The sequence below is a fragment of the Triturus cristatus genome, chromosome 5_2, assembly GCF_964204655.1.
Source record: "Triturus cristatus chromosome 5_2, aTriCri1.1, whole genome shotgun sequence".
Taxonomy (NCBI): Eukaryota; Metazoa; Chordata; class Amphibia; order Caudata; family Salamandridae; genus Triturus; species Triturus cristatus.
The window spans coordinates 130,561,737-130,575,512 of record NC_140588.1 but is presented as its reverse complement, the minus strand read 5'-3'; positions in this window follow the sequence as shown (position 1 = coordinate 130,575,512).

Sequence of the window (13,776 nt, the reverse complement as noted above, 5' to 3'; positions counted from 1 at the left end):
AGGGTTCTATAAATCATGACCCATAATGGAAACCTTTTACTATCGTTCTATAACACCAGGATACTAGAGGTGATAATGTTTGACCAGAAAGTTTGTTCCCATTTGCTTTGTGGCATTTTATTCTGCTGGCGATGTGTTCAGTTTTTTGTGTTGCCTTTTGTGCTGTATTATTGCAACTTGATTTTTTTGTTCTGCATTTTTGGGTGTTTGTTCTGTTGTGACTGTTTTGGTGTGATGTGGCTTGTTATTATTGTTTGTGATTAGCTGTTCACTTCAGATATATTGAAAGGTGCTGTTCGAATTCCAGTCAAAAGCGGCACATACCTTGATATTTTCTGCGACACGCAATTAAGGCCGGACTGGCCATACCGAGCATCAGGTGTTTCCCCTGGAGGCTGGAAGGGTGGGCAGCGGTGGCTCCTCCGATATGACGGAGGAGCGTTGCCACCCGCCATCAGCTGCAAAAATTGAAAAATAAAATGATAACAAACCAGGTTTATTTCCATTTTTTTTCCTGGGCAAGTTTTGGGGCAGAGGCCATAGAGGGGGCAGTCACAGAGGGGGAGTGGAGGGCACTGTTGTCAGTACGCATGTTGGTTTGGCCGGCCGTCTCAGGACGGCCAAACCGACATGTGCACTGAAGCTGTTTCCCATCCGAGCTGCGTTGCTGGGTTGGAGACAAAAGGCACAGTCTCTCTGGGAGTGCAAATCGAGGATGCTAAGGCCAATCCCGATGCTGCTCTAATGATGCCAACAGCATGAGAGCAGCATCAGGATTGGCCACAGAGGAGACTGGGAGCCTGTGCTGGTGAGGAGCAGAGGAGCGGCAGGTACGTTATTTTGTATTTGTTTTTTGTTGTTTTAGTCTCGTAGCTCATGTTCCACTCCCCCGCCTGCCACTCAGCCCTCACACCAGCCGCTACTGAAGGTGAGGGCAGGTTTTGTAGCAGTGCAGCAGTTTTAAAAGTACTGCAAAGTTCCTTGTAAATTTAGCAGTTTTTGGGCAACAATAGAAGTGTCACTTTATATCTGGTGATTATGCTGCAAAGAACTTGTACCATGCATATCAAAGAACAATATTTTATGTGCAAAGCTCAGTGGATTACTGCTTTTGTGACAGAGATCCTTTTGTTTCTCGGCAGGTCATAAGTTACAATTAAAATCCAGCACCGTGAGCTATGAACTGCCATCAAAGAGATGCATGCAAGCTGCATGGTGCAGGTTAGAAAGTAAAACATTTTCCCAGTCTTTCATTATCATGATGTTGCTAAAAAAAGGTTTGTTTGGGTAAAAAAAAATTCTTATTTTTAAAGTCAACCCTAACCACTGTGTTCTGTTCTGAATCCTGAATCCTGAGTTTGTGCTTCTCCAGACCAAGCACTCCTAAAATGTGCCTACCAATATGGATGGCATGTGAATCCTACACCCTGTAGTCACCTTTGCTTTATGTAACATTTACGATAGACTGATTTACACATGTATAATGCATTGTCTCTGTATGTTTGTGTGATGTAAAGTGCTCCGGCACCCTACACTGGTATGAGAGGTGCTATACAACAAATAAAATATGTGTGGGAGAGGGGTTATGGAGAGATGAGAGGCACTGTTGGAGGGTGATAGTGAGGGAATCATTGAAGAACCCTAACAAAGATTGTCGGATCCTTGTGTACAGTAAGGTCATCATTTTCTTATACTGTACAAGCTAATACAATTGAAAATATAATGACAAATGTGTTGTGGAATACACCATTTTTTCCACAAATGTTCTTGGGGGGGAAGAAACCTCTCCCCCAAAACCTCCATTTATAGTGGTTAGGCTTACTTGCTGCACTTGCCATGCTCTATATGGGGGCTGGTCTGACAAACATTTGCCAGGGCTGCTTTGGGCTCCCTGTCTGGCCCTACATGCCACCGTTTACCACTTTATAAGGTGGTGAAATAGTGCTGTTCCCGCTCCTCAACCACATAACGCACCAGTCAGCTACAAAATGTGGCCATTGTCAGTGCATACTTTACATGATACATGCAAAAAGAAACAAATGATGGATGGAATGTTGAAGAATGCAAACATTCACCCCCAGTCACAAGGATCTGTGTTTAATCCATCGTTCTTTTGCTCACCATGCCACCCCAGTTTGGACCCAGCCATATGCAAATCAGTCTTGACCCTGTTCCTCATGGGAACAGTCAAGCCTGAACTACCAAGCCATGTCCTCCGTGGATCGGAAACAAGCACACTGGGACCGGTTTCGGGGCATCACCCCTCATCATCCAGGCTAGCTTGAATCCAGTGGTGCAGTGAGAATGGGACCCACGTCTGGGCATGCCCTTCCCACTTAGATAGGCAAAAGCCAAAAAAAACAATGATAGACGGAATGCTGAACAATGCGAACATTTACCCCCATCACAAGGATCTGGCCATATGCAAATCAGTCTTGATCCTGTTCCTTCTGGGAACAGTCCAGCCCGAACTGCCAAGTTAGGTGTTGTGTTTACATTCTTAGTGTGTTCTTAGTTCTTAATTCTGTATGATGACAGCTTAGTGTTCTTAGTAGAACGTGTTAGGTCATTACGGAATGTATCTTTTGGATTGTGAGACAGTTACTAGACTTGAGGAGGACTGTTTGTATGCTGGTCTGCTCTTCGAGTTATTAAAGGATATTGCTACCTGTATCCTGACTCCTGCATCTTCATTACACTGGCGACGAGTTTCGAAGAGCGGATGAACCCACATTAACCTTGGAAGCACAATTAAGAAGATTGTCAAGCTGGGATCCGAAGTTACGAACTTATGCTGTTCGGGTGCATCGGAAGATAAAAGGGAACCGGAGCGAGCGGAGCGGACAACGGAGCTTAATCTTCAAGTAAAACGAAGGAAGTAAGACTGAGAAGTCAAGTAATTGACGTGAGAGCCTACCTGAGTCCGTTGAGTCTCGAGCTCGTCTTCGCCATTGCGGTGTCTCGAGCGCGCCCTTGCTGCCTGCGCGATCATCGAGCGTGGAAGCGTCATAGCAACGTGCGTGCGTAACCCTGTGTACGCGTTGCTAGGATACCGTCACTCCGTGGCAGAACAAGGAAATAACGCGCAGAGCAACGTTCGACACATTTAACACAGTGCAATTGTGATTCAGAGGAATTAGAAGTCAACGCAAGCGTGGTGGATCCAGTTTAGAGTATTTCATTTATATTTTTTTTTGTTGCTTCAAGGATATTTGATTACAATTGCTCCAGCACAAACAGCGTACGTACTTGCCGGTAATCAAACCGGGTTTCAACGAGGAGTACTATATACAATTTTAAAAGTTTTATCTTGAGACTAAGCGAGTAATTAACTAACACGTTATGAGTCAACCCAATTATAATATTACGGCCCCACAAGCATTTTGGGTTTCAGGAACAGAACCTCCTTTGAAATGGTTGGAGTGGAAACCTTACTTTTGCAATTACATTGATGCATTGGATGAAGAAGGGAAAATGTCTCATGCGCAAAAGAAAAGATTACTGTTACATGCATTGGGTCCAGTTGGGTTAAAAGTGTATGAAGGAATGTCTAAACCTTGTTTTCCAGGTGATATGAATGTATATGCTTTGACCTTACTACATTTGGATACCTATTTTGCGCCTAAGGTCTGCATTGGCGTTACGAGGTATAAATTCTTTTCTAGGAAGCAAACTAAAGACGAAAGTATTGATCATTACTTAGCGGATTTAAAAAAAATGGTTTTAGATTGCAAATTTGGGGTGTTACAAGAGGATCTAATAAGGGACCAAATAGTAATGCATGCCTTTAACCCCACAATACAAGATAGACTATGGATAAATGGTGACGCACCTTTGGATGATATTCTGGCAATTGTGCGTAAAGCAGAAATTTCAGGCAGATGTGCTACTGTCCTCAAACAAGATAATAGTATTGCTGATGTTGTAAGTAAGGTTAATGTGAATGAAAAAAAGAAAAGTAATTTGAGTTTTAAACCTGCTTTTACTAAATATGCACCTCCTAATGGATCTAAACCTAAATGCTATAGATGCAACAGTTTGGAACATTTAGCAGATAACAAAATGTGCCCTGCACTTAAATTCAAATGTACTAATTGTGGACTTAAAGGTCATTTTGCTAGAGCCTGTAGAAGACGTAAAAACAGTGTAAGGTTTGTCAACAACTCGGATGAAAGCTATCAAGGTGCTAGTGAGACTGAAGGAAATGGTGATGAGGGGGATTTGGTCATGAATTTACATGATAAATTAGTACTAAATATTGATGAGGGAACCATGGTTAACAAACCAATGTGTTTGATGGATATTGGTGGGGTAGATATCAAAATCTACGCAGACTCAGGCTCACCTTTCACAATCATTAATGAAGAATTATGGAAATCTTCTTTTATATAAAAGGTGGGTGCACAGTTATTGGAACCTGACATTCACCCTGAAGGGTATGGTGGTGAAACCATTGATCTTCTGGGTTATCGTTGGTTTGTTTTTAAATTCAAAGGAAGAGAGTGCAGAGGGAAATTATATATTGCGAAAAAGGGACCACCAGTTCTCGGATGGTTTGACCAAAAACAATTACATATAATTTTGGACCCCAACAGTAGTGAACAAGTGTTGGTTGTTGATGACAGTAAGACAGTGAGTAAGGAAATTTTAAAGGAATTTCCGAACGTTTTTAGTAGTGCTCTAGGTAATCTTAGAAAATTTGAGCACAAAATTATTCTAAAACAAGATGCGTCTCCCAAAGTACACAAATGCAGGAATATTCCTATTTTGGTTAGGGAGGAAGTTAGCAAGGAATTGGATAAATTGGTGTCTAATAATATTATCGAACCTATTGAGGCCTCAGATTGGGTTTCTCCGATCGTCGTAGCGAGACGTAGTAACGGAAAAATTCGGCTCTGTGTAGATTTGAGGTACCTGAACAGCAATATTGTTGTCGACAGGTTTCCGTTGCCAAAAATTAATGAAATGGTTTCTAATTTAAACAATCCAAAGTGGTTTTCGACCATAGGTCTGTCATCAGCGTATCATCAGATCTCCTTGTCCCCAGAATCAATGAAACTTACATCTTTTATCACTCCCTTCGGGTGTTTTCAATATAAACGCATGCCTTTCGGTTTGGCCTCAGCCGCTGCTGTTTTTCAACGGTTGATGTACCATCTTTTCAAGGAGGAACAAGGCGTTATGTTTTTTCAAGATGACATTCTTGTTTCTGGCTGTGATGAGGAAGAGCATATGGCTAGGTTAAAAAAAGTGTTATGCATTTTGCAAAGTAATGGTCTTACGGTTGAGCATTCGAAGTGTAAATTTGCACAAAAAAGTGTAACCTATTTAGGTCATATTATTGATGAAGAAGGGGTGAAACCTAAACCTTCTTTAGTTTCTGCCATTGCCGAAGCTCCTACACCGTCCAGTAAGGACGATGTTAGATCTTTTTTAGGTATGGCAGAGTTTTGTTCGAAATATGTGTCAAATTTTGCAACAAAAACATACAATACTCGTCAACTTTAAAAAAAAAAACAGTACCTTTGTGTGGTCACAAGATTGTGACACTGATTTTAAGACCATTAAAGAAGCCATAGCAAAAGCTACTGCTCTTCATAGTTTTGATCCTTCGTTAAATAGTGTAGTTACTAGAGATGCTAGTAACCAGGGCCTTGGAGCTGTTTTATCTCAAGTTGACAATCAGGGCAAGGAAAACATTATAGCTTACGCATCCAGGTCATTGTCACCTTGTGAGGAGAAATATCCAATAATAGAAAGAGAAGCGTTAGCATGTGCATGGGCGTTAGAGCATTTCAAATCTTTTATTTGGGGGAAACCATGTGTTCTTCGATGTGACCACAAGCCTTTGATTAAGATCTTAACTACAGAAGGTGCTATCACTGCTTCAGCAAGATTAGCTAGGATCTCTATGAGAATGGAAATTTTTTTATATAAGGTGGTTTACGTACCGGGAAAAAGTAATGTGGTTGCAGATTTTCTATCAAGAATGCCCTTAATGTTGGAACAATGTGAAAACAATGAATGGAATGAATTACATATTGCCTTTGTACAAGATCAGGGGTTTTCTGCAATTGAAAGAGAAGAGTGGGATAAGCAATATTTGGATGACAACATTCTCCAAGCAGTAATTTCTTTTATTACTAATGGCTGGCCTAAGGATAAAAAATTATTGAATGCAGACTATAGACCGTATTGGGAGGTTAGGTCTGAGTTGTCTATTTCTCATAAGTCTCTTCTGAGGGGGGAGAGGATAATTCCACCAGGGAATTTGCGTGAAGGAATTGTAGATTTATGTCACGAAGGCAATCCAGGAATTGTTAGGACGAAGTCACTGGTTAAAAGATTGTTTTGGTGGCCAAACTTTGATTCTCAAATTGAAAGAGTAGTAAGAGATTGCACCATCTGTGCTTCTTCGGATAAAATTTTGCAAACTTTTCGTCCTCCAATGGCTACTGGTTTTGTACCTAAAAACCCGTGGGAGTGCATTGCAGTTGACATCATGGGACCTATTAGTAATAGAGATGGTTCTCATTGTTATCTGCTTGTCCTTATTGACTTATTTTCTAGGTGGCCAGTTGTTAAAATTGTGGAAAGTGCAGATACAGAGTCGGTTCTACTATTTTTGGATGAGACATTTGTGAATGAGGGTATTCCTTCATATATACTCACTGATAATGGGGTACAGTTTTTATCTTTAAAAGCTACCATGTATTTCAAAAAATTAGGCATTACACATAAGACTACTTCACTCTATAACCCTAGTGGCAATGGAATGGTTGAAAGATTCAACAGGGTTCTTAAAAACACTATTCAACTTTCACTGAAGAGTAATCTTGATTGGCCAACTCAAGTGGGGAAAACAGTGTGGAATTATCGAATTACTGTAAATGACTCAACTGGATATTCTCCTTTTATACTTATGAAAGGGAGAAATCCTAGGTCTAAGGCTATTCCCACGTGGTTATTTTCGAATGAGGTGCAACCTTGGTCTAGGGAAGAAGTGAGTGCTCGTATGGAACGTGTGCATGATAGGAATAAAGCTTATTATGACATGAAACATAGTGCTAAAGAAGTTGTCATTGATGTAGGTGATTGGGTACGTATTAAAAAACCGTTCAAGGTTCAGAAGGGGGTTTCTCAATTCTCTGAACCCATTAAAGTAATTGAAGTTCTACTTAACTCTGTGAGGGTTAGTGATGGTAGGGTTTGGAATTTAACCAGAGTTGCTAAGTGCAAGAATGATCTTGCTAATTATAATTGGATGCCTGATGATTTAGATGATTGTATTTCTGGAGAGGTTCCTTCCATCTATACTTAGGACAGTTGTTCAAATACTACCATGTCTGATGTTAATGTTAACACTGGGGTTTCTGCACAAGACTCTGTAACCTCGGATTTTACTGTTTCTGACTCCTCTTCTCCTATTGATGGATCGATTTCTCATCGTCGTTCGTCAAGAAAGAGGGTGGTGCCTTCCTGGTTAAAAGATTACATTGTCACCAATAAGTAGGTTTAGTAACGCTTAAGTTATTAAATGTTCATATCCATTTGTTTTTTTTTATGGTGTTAACTATTAGGGAATTTTAGTGTTTTTAAGTTTGTTTTTATGATTATTATTTGTATGCTTTTTTAGCTTTTATTTTTGTTTTGGGAAAAAGGGGGATGTGTTGTGTTTACATTCTTAGTGTGTTCTTAGTTCTTAATTCTGTATGATGACAGCTTAGTGTTCTTAGTAGAACGTGTTAGGTCATTACGGAATGTATCTTTTGGATTGTGAGACAGTTACTAGACTTGAGGAGGACTGTTTGTATGCTGGTCTGCTCTTCGAGTTATTAAAGGATATTGCTACCTGTATCCTGACTCCTGCATCTTCATTACATTAGGTCCTCCCCCGACCGGAAACAAGCATCCTGGGACCGGTTTCGGGGCAACATTTGTTCCTTTCACTTCACATGATATGGCACACTGTGTTGTACACCTTCTATTGGGTACCTCTTTGATGTTTTAACGTTGATCACTTTTTTGGAGCATGATCATGAAAAGAAACTACATGGGCAATTACACACGCTGCATATTCTGAGCCTGATTGGGCAAAGGAGTAGGTAGCAAAATAAATAGGCAAAATTGCTAGACACGCACTGGCACAGCCAATAGGCCCGGCTTTTGAAAGCCATTTACCAGGCCTTCGGAGTTACCAATACTTGCTCCCAAGGCTTCATAGTATCAAACAAAAAGACAAAAAAACTGTATTGCACAATTAGCATTTGATGTAAGCTATTACAAGTAGCTATCGCATATATGCTGCTAATTTTTGTCTTAGGGCATCACAAGTGGTTGCGAGCATTTTTTGGCAATGCATTTTGTAATTATTCTTGTTATGTAGTGCAGAGAAATAATGAAATAACTGTGACGATCACACAAGACTAATGACTCTTCTGAGACTCTGAGTGGCCTCCTTCTAGGAGCTAAAACAGAGGCTCTATCTAGGACACTTGCTTATCTATGTGTGGTTTTAACCCCTTAGCAGCATTTCTGGTTTGAGCGTATCCAGCTTTTCAAGGCCTTGTGAGCTTTCTATGGGGTACTATAGTGGGGTGACCCATCCAGTTTGGTTCAAATAATGTTGAATCTTCACAGACCTGATGAATATGCTTCTCGTTTCATTCAGTGCATTACAATGCTTGAATGTGTGTTATATATAATCTTAGTGGACTCTTGGGTAGTGATATGGAACATTGTGTACATTAATTAGTGCATAGTGAGATTTGAGTCTTAACACAAAGAAACATGCTCAAGGCAGGATACTCCATGAAGATCGTTTAATTACTGAGAATTACTCAGGAAAGAAGTACTACTGGAAATGATTAAAGGAACATTGGATATTGATGCTCAGGACATTGTTAGAAGAAAGATTCACCATTGAGCCTTGTAAAAGAAAGTATTTTCTGTACATGAGAAACACCTTAAAAGAATACAGTTTAATGTAAAGTGGCATCATAGATAAATTGAGAGGATGAAAGAGAGAAATAGAGGACAATAAGATTGACAATTTCCTTGCTGTAGACATGAATAATGCAGGATAGAATATTCCTGCTGCAGTCCATCATTGCAAAAGACGAGAAATGTAACGTGTCACTTAATACAATTTGATTATAAAAGTAATCAGTCCCTTTGTTGTGCAGTTTGTAGGTCACAACAAGCCTGACTAGGCCAATAATGTGCCTTAACTAAGAAATCAGTGTCTCTTCCACTCCTATACCTGACTTTACCTACCCTTGGCTATTATCCTTCGCCTTTGTCCACCAAGAAAGACGATTTCCAACAATCACAGGACTGTTACCTCCACCAAATTATTTGGATATTGCAGCCAATATATGAGACTGATAAAACATCCTAGCCCTGTTATTTAAAGGAGACAAAGGTAGAAGACAAGAGTGATTTATGTCTAGTCATGAAAGTTCTCAGCTTCACAGGCTGGAGGATAGTCACTGTAGTCAAAACCAGCAAATTTACATCAACAATTACCAGCCAACACCAGAAACGAGTCCCTGTTGAAAGTCATAAAAGACAACCTGAACTCCATGTCAGGCGCACATTTAAGGCACTCAACAACTAAATGTGATAACAGTAACAAGTTATTTATTGTCACGACTGTCAATATAATATAATACCTTAACAACCTTACTCAAACCGCCACCACACCACCAATTCTGCCCGCCTTGCATTAGAGACAAACAATGGACCTTTGAGGGATTCTCAATTGCAGATGTGACACGACAGACATTCTAACATCTCTCAGTGCAAACCTCTGCAATTACAGGATCTTTCCCTGAACATTCATTAATACCTTAGCGGGGAAGCACTCACACTCACAGTAAACGTTTGTTTCACAAAAGGCATATCTACCACAAAACAAGGGCAGCTGCTTCTGCTGCAAAAGAAATAGAACCTTGTCATTTACACCCTAGCCAATAGTCTATTATTGTGCCTACTACTCATCTACTTTTTTCATTTTCTAGGTCTCTTTTGCCCTAGCTGAAATGACAATCTGCAAGCTAAATGGAAGCACTCTATTATGTTATTGCTTAACTATTGGAGCACATGGACATGATCTTGTCCCAACTTATTTGCCCACCATATAGCAGGTTGATCACAGTTGCCTCAGCAGGCCTGGGAGTTGGTTTCAGATACATCGGTTGTACAGGGCTACCAGTCAATGGACCTGTACCTTTGAAAGAGGATGTACCACCCCTGTATTGAAAATGTATTCAGGCCCCTATAACTGTGTCCCCTGTACTTCCCCTTGCATGGATGTGACTAGTGTGAAATAGTTCTTGTGCTCTGACAATCCAGTCATTCTCTTAATATAAATGTGTGAGGGCCATCAAAGGTACTTCCTCTATCTGGAAACATTATTTGTATCCACAAATGTTTTCAGTTTCCATGAGAGATCACTCATTACCATAACATTTTTAGCGTTCACTTCTCAATCACCTACAACAACTACCGCAACATATAATGGGCATTATTGTTGCTGCCATTCTGTAGGTAGGCACACACTTTGAACAACTGGGGTGACCCATCCATCCAGCAGGGATCAAGGCTATATATATTTTTATCATATGTTTAAAAATGTTTATAGATTTTTCTTAATTTATATTTGCACCTCACTGGATACAGAGGAAGTTAATACATATCTATATTTGAATTCCAGTCAGATTTTAAGTCACAATTCTTAAAATGACACTTTCAGAAATTTGGCACTTTATTGTCCCAACCATTTGGTGCCTGTATTTTGGGTCAGATGACTGTGATTCGCAAGGCAGTTGGCAGGCATTTGTGTATTCCTCCCAGACTGTGACACAAAAGGGGACTAGATGTTGGCAGGATGGGCCATCCTGCCAGGATGTGTAGGGCAGAGCTGTTTCCTGTCCCACTTACATTTTAAAGAAGCTGTCTCAAAACACTCACAACGCACTTCAAATTGGCCTTTTGTCACTGAAGATGCCTTGAAGCATGGGCAGGGAGGAAGGATTTTTCAACACCATCTGTGGTGGGAAAACTCTGAAAGCTTCTTCTACTTCAAAGCTGGCAAGAGGTATACAACTAGACATGCTCTTTAGTTCACTCTCAGACCTGTGGAGGAGACTCAGAAGGCCTATCCTGCACTTCACGGGAATAACCTGCTACTTGAGGCCTACTTTGTACTTCACAGGACTGCCTTACTTTTGAAAGCCTGCCTTGAATCCTCAAAGGACTGCCCTGCTGCTGGAGGACTGCCTTGCTGCTTGAAACCAGGACCATCAGAGTAACTTCAAGGGTAAATGGCTGGCCTCCTGTTCTCAGTCACAGGGACACAAAAGCTCCAACAACTTAAACCCACTCCTGGGGGGCATGGCTAAGCAAGCCACGATGGCGGTCGTGCATCTCGCTGAGGCTCCGCGATCGGGCGCCTCTCTACCAAGCCACGGAGCATCACAGCGGGTGCTCGGTGGCTCAAAGTGCACCGGACAGCACCTGAGAGGTGGCGATATGCGGCGAGAAGCCTACCGATGTCCCGAACCATAGGAATGAGGATTTGCCCGAGGGGAGGGTCGCTGCCGCAGCCCGGGACCCAAGATGGTGCCGAGACTCCCGTAAGTGAGACGGGGGAGACGCGAGGAGAGACGCTGGGGACAGTGATACACCGCGCCGTCCCTGCATCGCTGCCTGACCGTGAGCGGCCGAGTGCGGACCAGGGGTCACTGAAGTGGGACGCCGCGAGGAGGGGGGACATCGCCGCCCTGGACAGCCCCGCCATTTTGCACGCGGAGTGCCTGCCTCGCGCCGGAGGGGGATCTGGCCGCCACCGACAACTGCCCCAGGTACATCTGCTCCGGGGGGGCCGCGAAGAGGTGCTGGGACCGGCAAGACCACTGTGACCCAGGGGTATTTTGACCTTCCCTCGTGTGGCCTGCCTGACTTTAAAATGGCCGCCGAACAGACACCGGGCCCTCTCCTGCACCACCGGTGAGGCCTCTACGCCTGGGGCAGTTACCAAGACGACCTCCTCGGCGGCGTCCGGGGGGTTGAAGCGCTCCAGCCGGTCCCGATCGCTGTCTGCCCGCAGTGAACTGCCAGAGGACACCCTGGTGCCCCCGGGAGGCCGCAGTGGTCAAAGAGAGCCGGAGGGAAGGGACGCACCGGTGCTGGGTGACAACGCGCCTCACATCCTGAAGGGGACACCCCGGACACCAGGCACGGAGGACGCACAGCAGACTATGGGGAGGTGGGACGCCTATCAGCGCTTCCCCGCCACACACGACCAGGCCTAGTCGTCTATGCCCCGAGGGGCTGTGGGGGTCTCGCCTCTGTCGGGGGCCTCCGGAGGGGACCTGATCTAGACGGCCGCAGAGAGGACCACATTCGCACCCGGTGGAGTGCGGCCCCGGAATCCGCGGGCGCTGCAAGAGAGTTCCCGCCCACGTCATCGGAGACGGACGGGAGCTTGGAGTGGGGGCTCTGCGACCAGAGGCGCCGTGCAGGTGGCTCCTGGGGCCTGACACCGGGGGCTCTGTGCCCTGCCTGCGGAGGAAGATCTAGAATACCGGCCCGGGCTGCTGCCCTCCGGCGCCGATCTCTCGTCGCCCTCTGCCACCGCGCCCCTCGCGGACACCTGGCGCCATCGTGGGCTCCTGAGACCTGACCAATGACACTGGCCCGTTCGCCGCACGTGAAGTCAAGATGGGGAAATCAAGACCTACGCAACACCACACGATTCCGGAGACAGTCCCGGAGGACATGCTGAAGGCCTCGACCTGGACCCCCGGTACAACATCCCTCACGGACATGTCAATATCGGATAAACTGGATAAGGTCCTAGCCGCCATCGAGTTGTCCCCTCTATCTATGGAGGAGCGCCTCGGCACCCTGGTGACAGATGTCAACCTTCTCCGGGATGACCACTGAAAATTGGCTGACCGGGTGCGCACAGAGGAGCGGGTGTTGGAGGAAATACAACCAATGATGAAAGACCATCAGGCGACGCTCCAGGGGGTCCTCAACCGTCTAACCGCAGTGGAGGAACGCACAAACGATCTGGAAGGACGTTCACAACGCTGCAACATCCGAGTGCTGGGACTACCGGAGGGCATCGAGAAAGGAAATCCTATAGACTATATGGACACTTGGCTGAAATCTTTCACTCCGTCCACAGAGCGCACAGCCTTCTTCTCGATAGAGCGGGCTCACAGAGTGCCGGCCCAGAGACCCCCTCCTGGAGCGACGCCCCGGCTGCTCCTGGCTAAGTTCTTGCACTTTCGGGATCGGGACGCGGTGCTCCAGGCAGCACGAATGGCAGCACCACTACGGGTGGAAAACAACCAAATAATGATCTTCCCGGACTATCCCCGAGCAGTGCATCAGCAGAGATCCTCCTTCCTGGAGGTAAAGCGGAGACTACGAGACAATCAGATTCAATACGCTCTGCTATTCCCAGCCCGCCTAAAGGTTCTCCACAACGGGGCTTCTCTCTTCTTCACGTCCGTGGAAGCTGCACAAGACATGGCAGACCAGCACTGTCTGCGAGCATCCAACCCTCACCCTCAAAGGGGCTCGCCTCTCAAAACTGCCCGCACTCAGACGCGCCCCAAGAAGATCCGTAACACTGAACCCAGATCCACTGGTGGTTCTCATGATTCACAAATAATGCGAGAAAGGCGTGAGGCTCTGCAGGCAGCTATTGATCTACGCTCCCCGCGACCCTCGGAGTCTATAGACCGACCCCCCCACCTG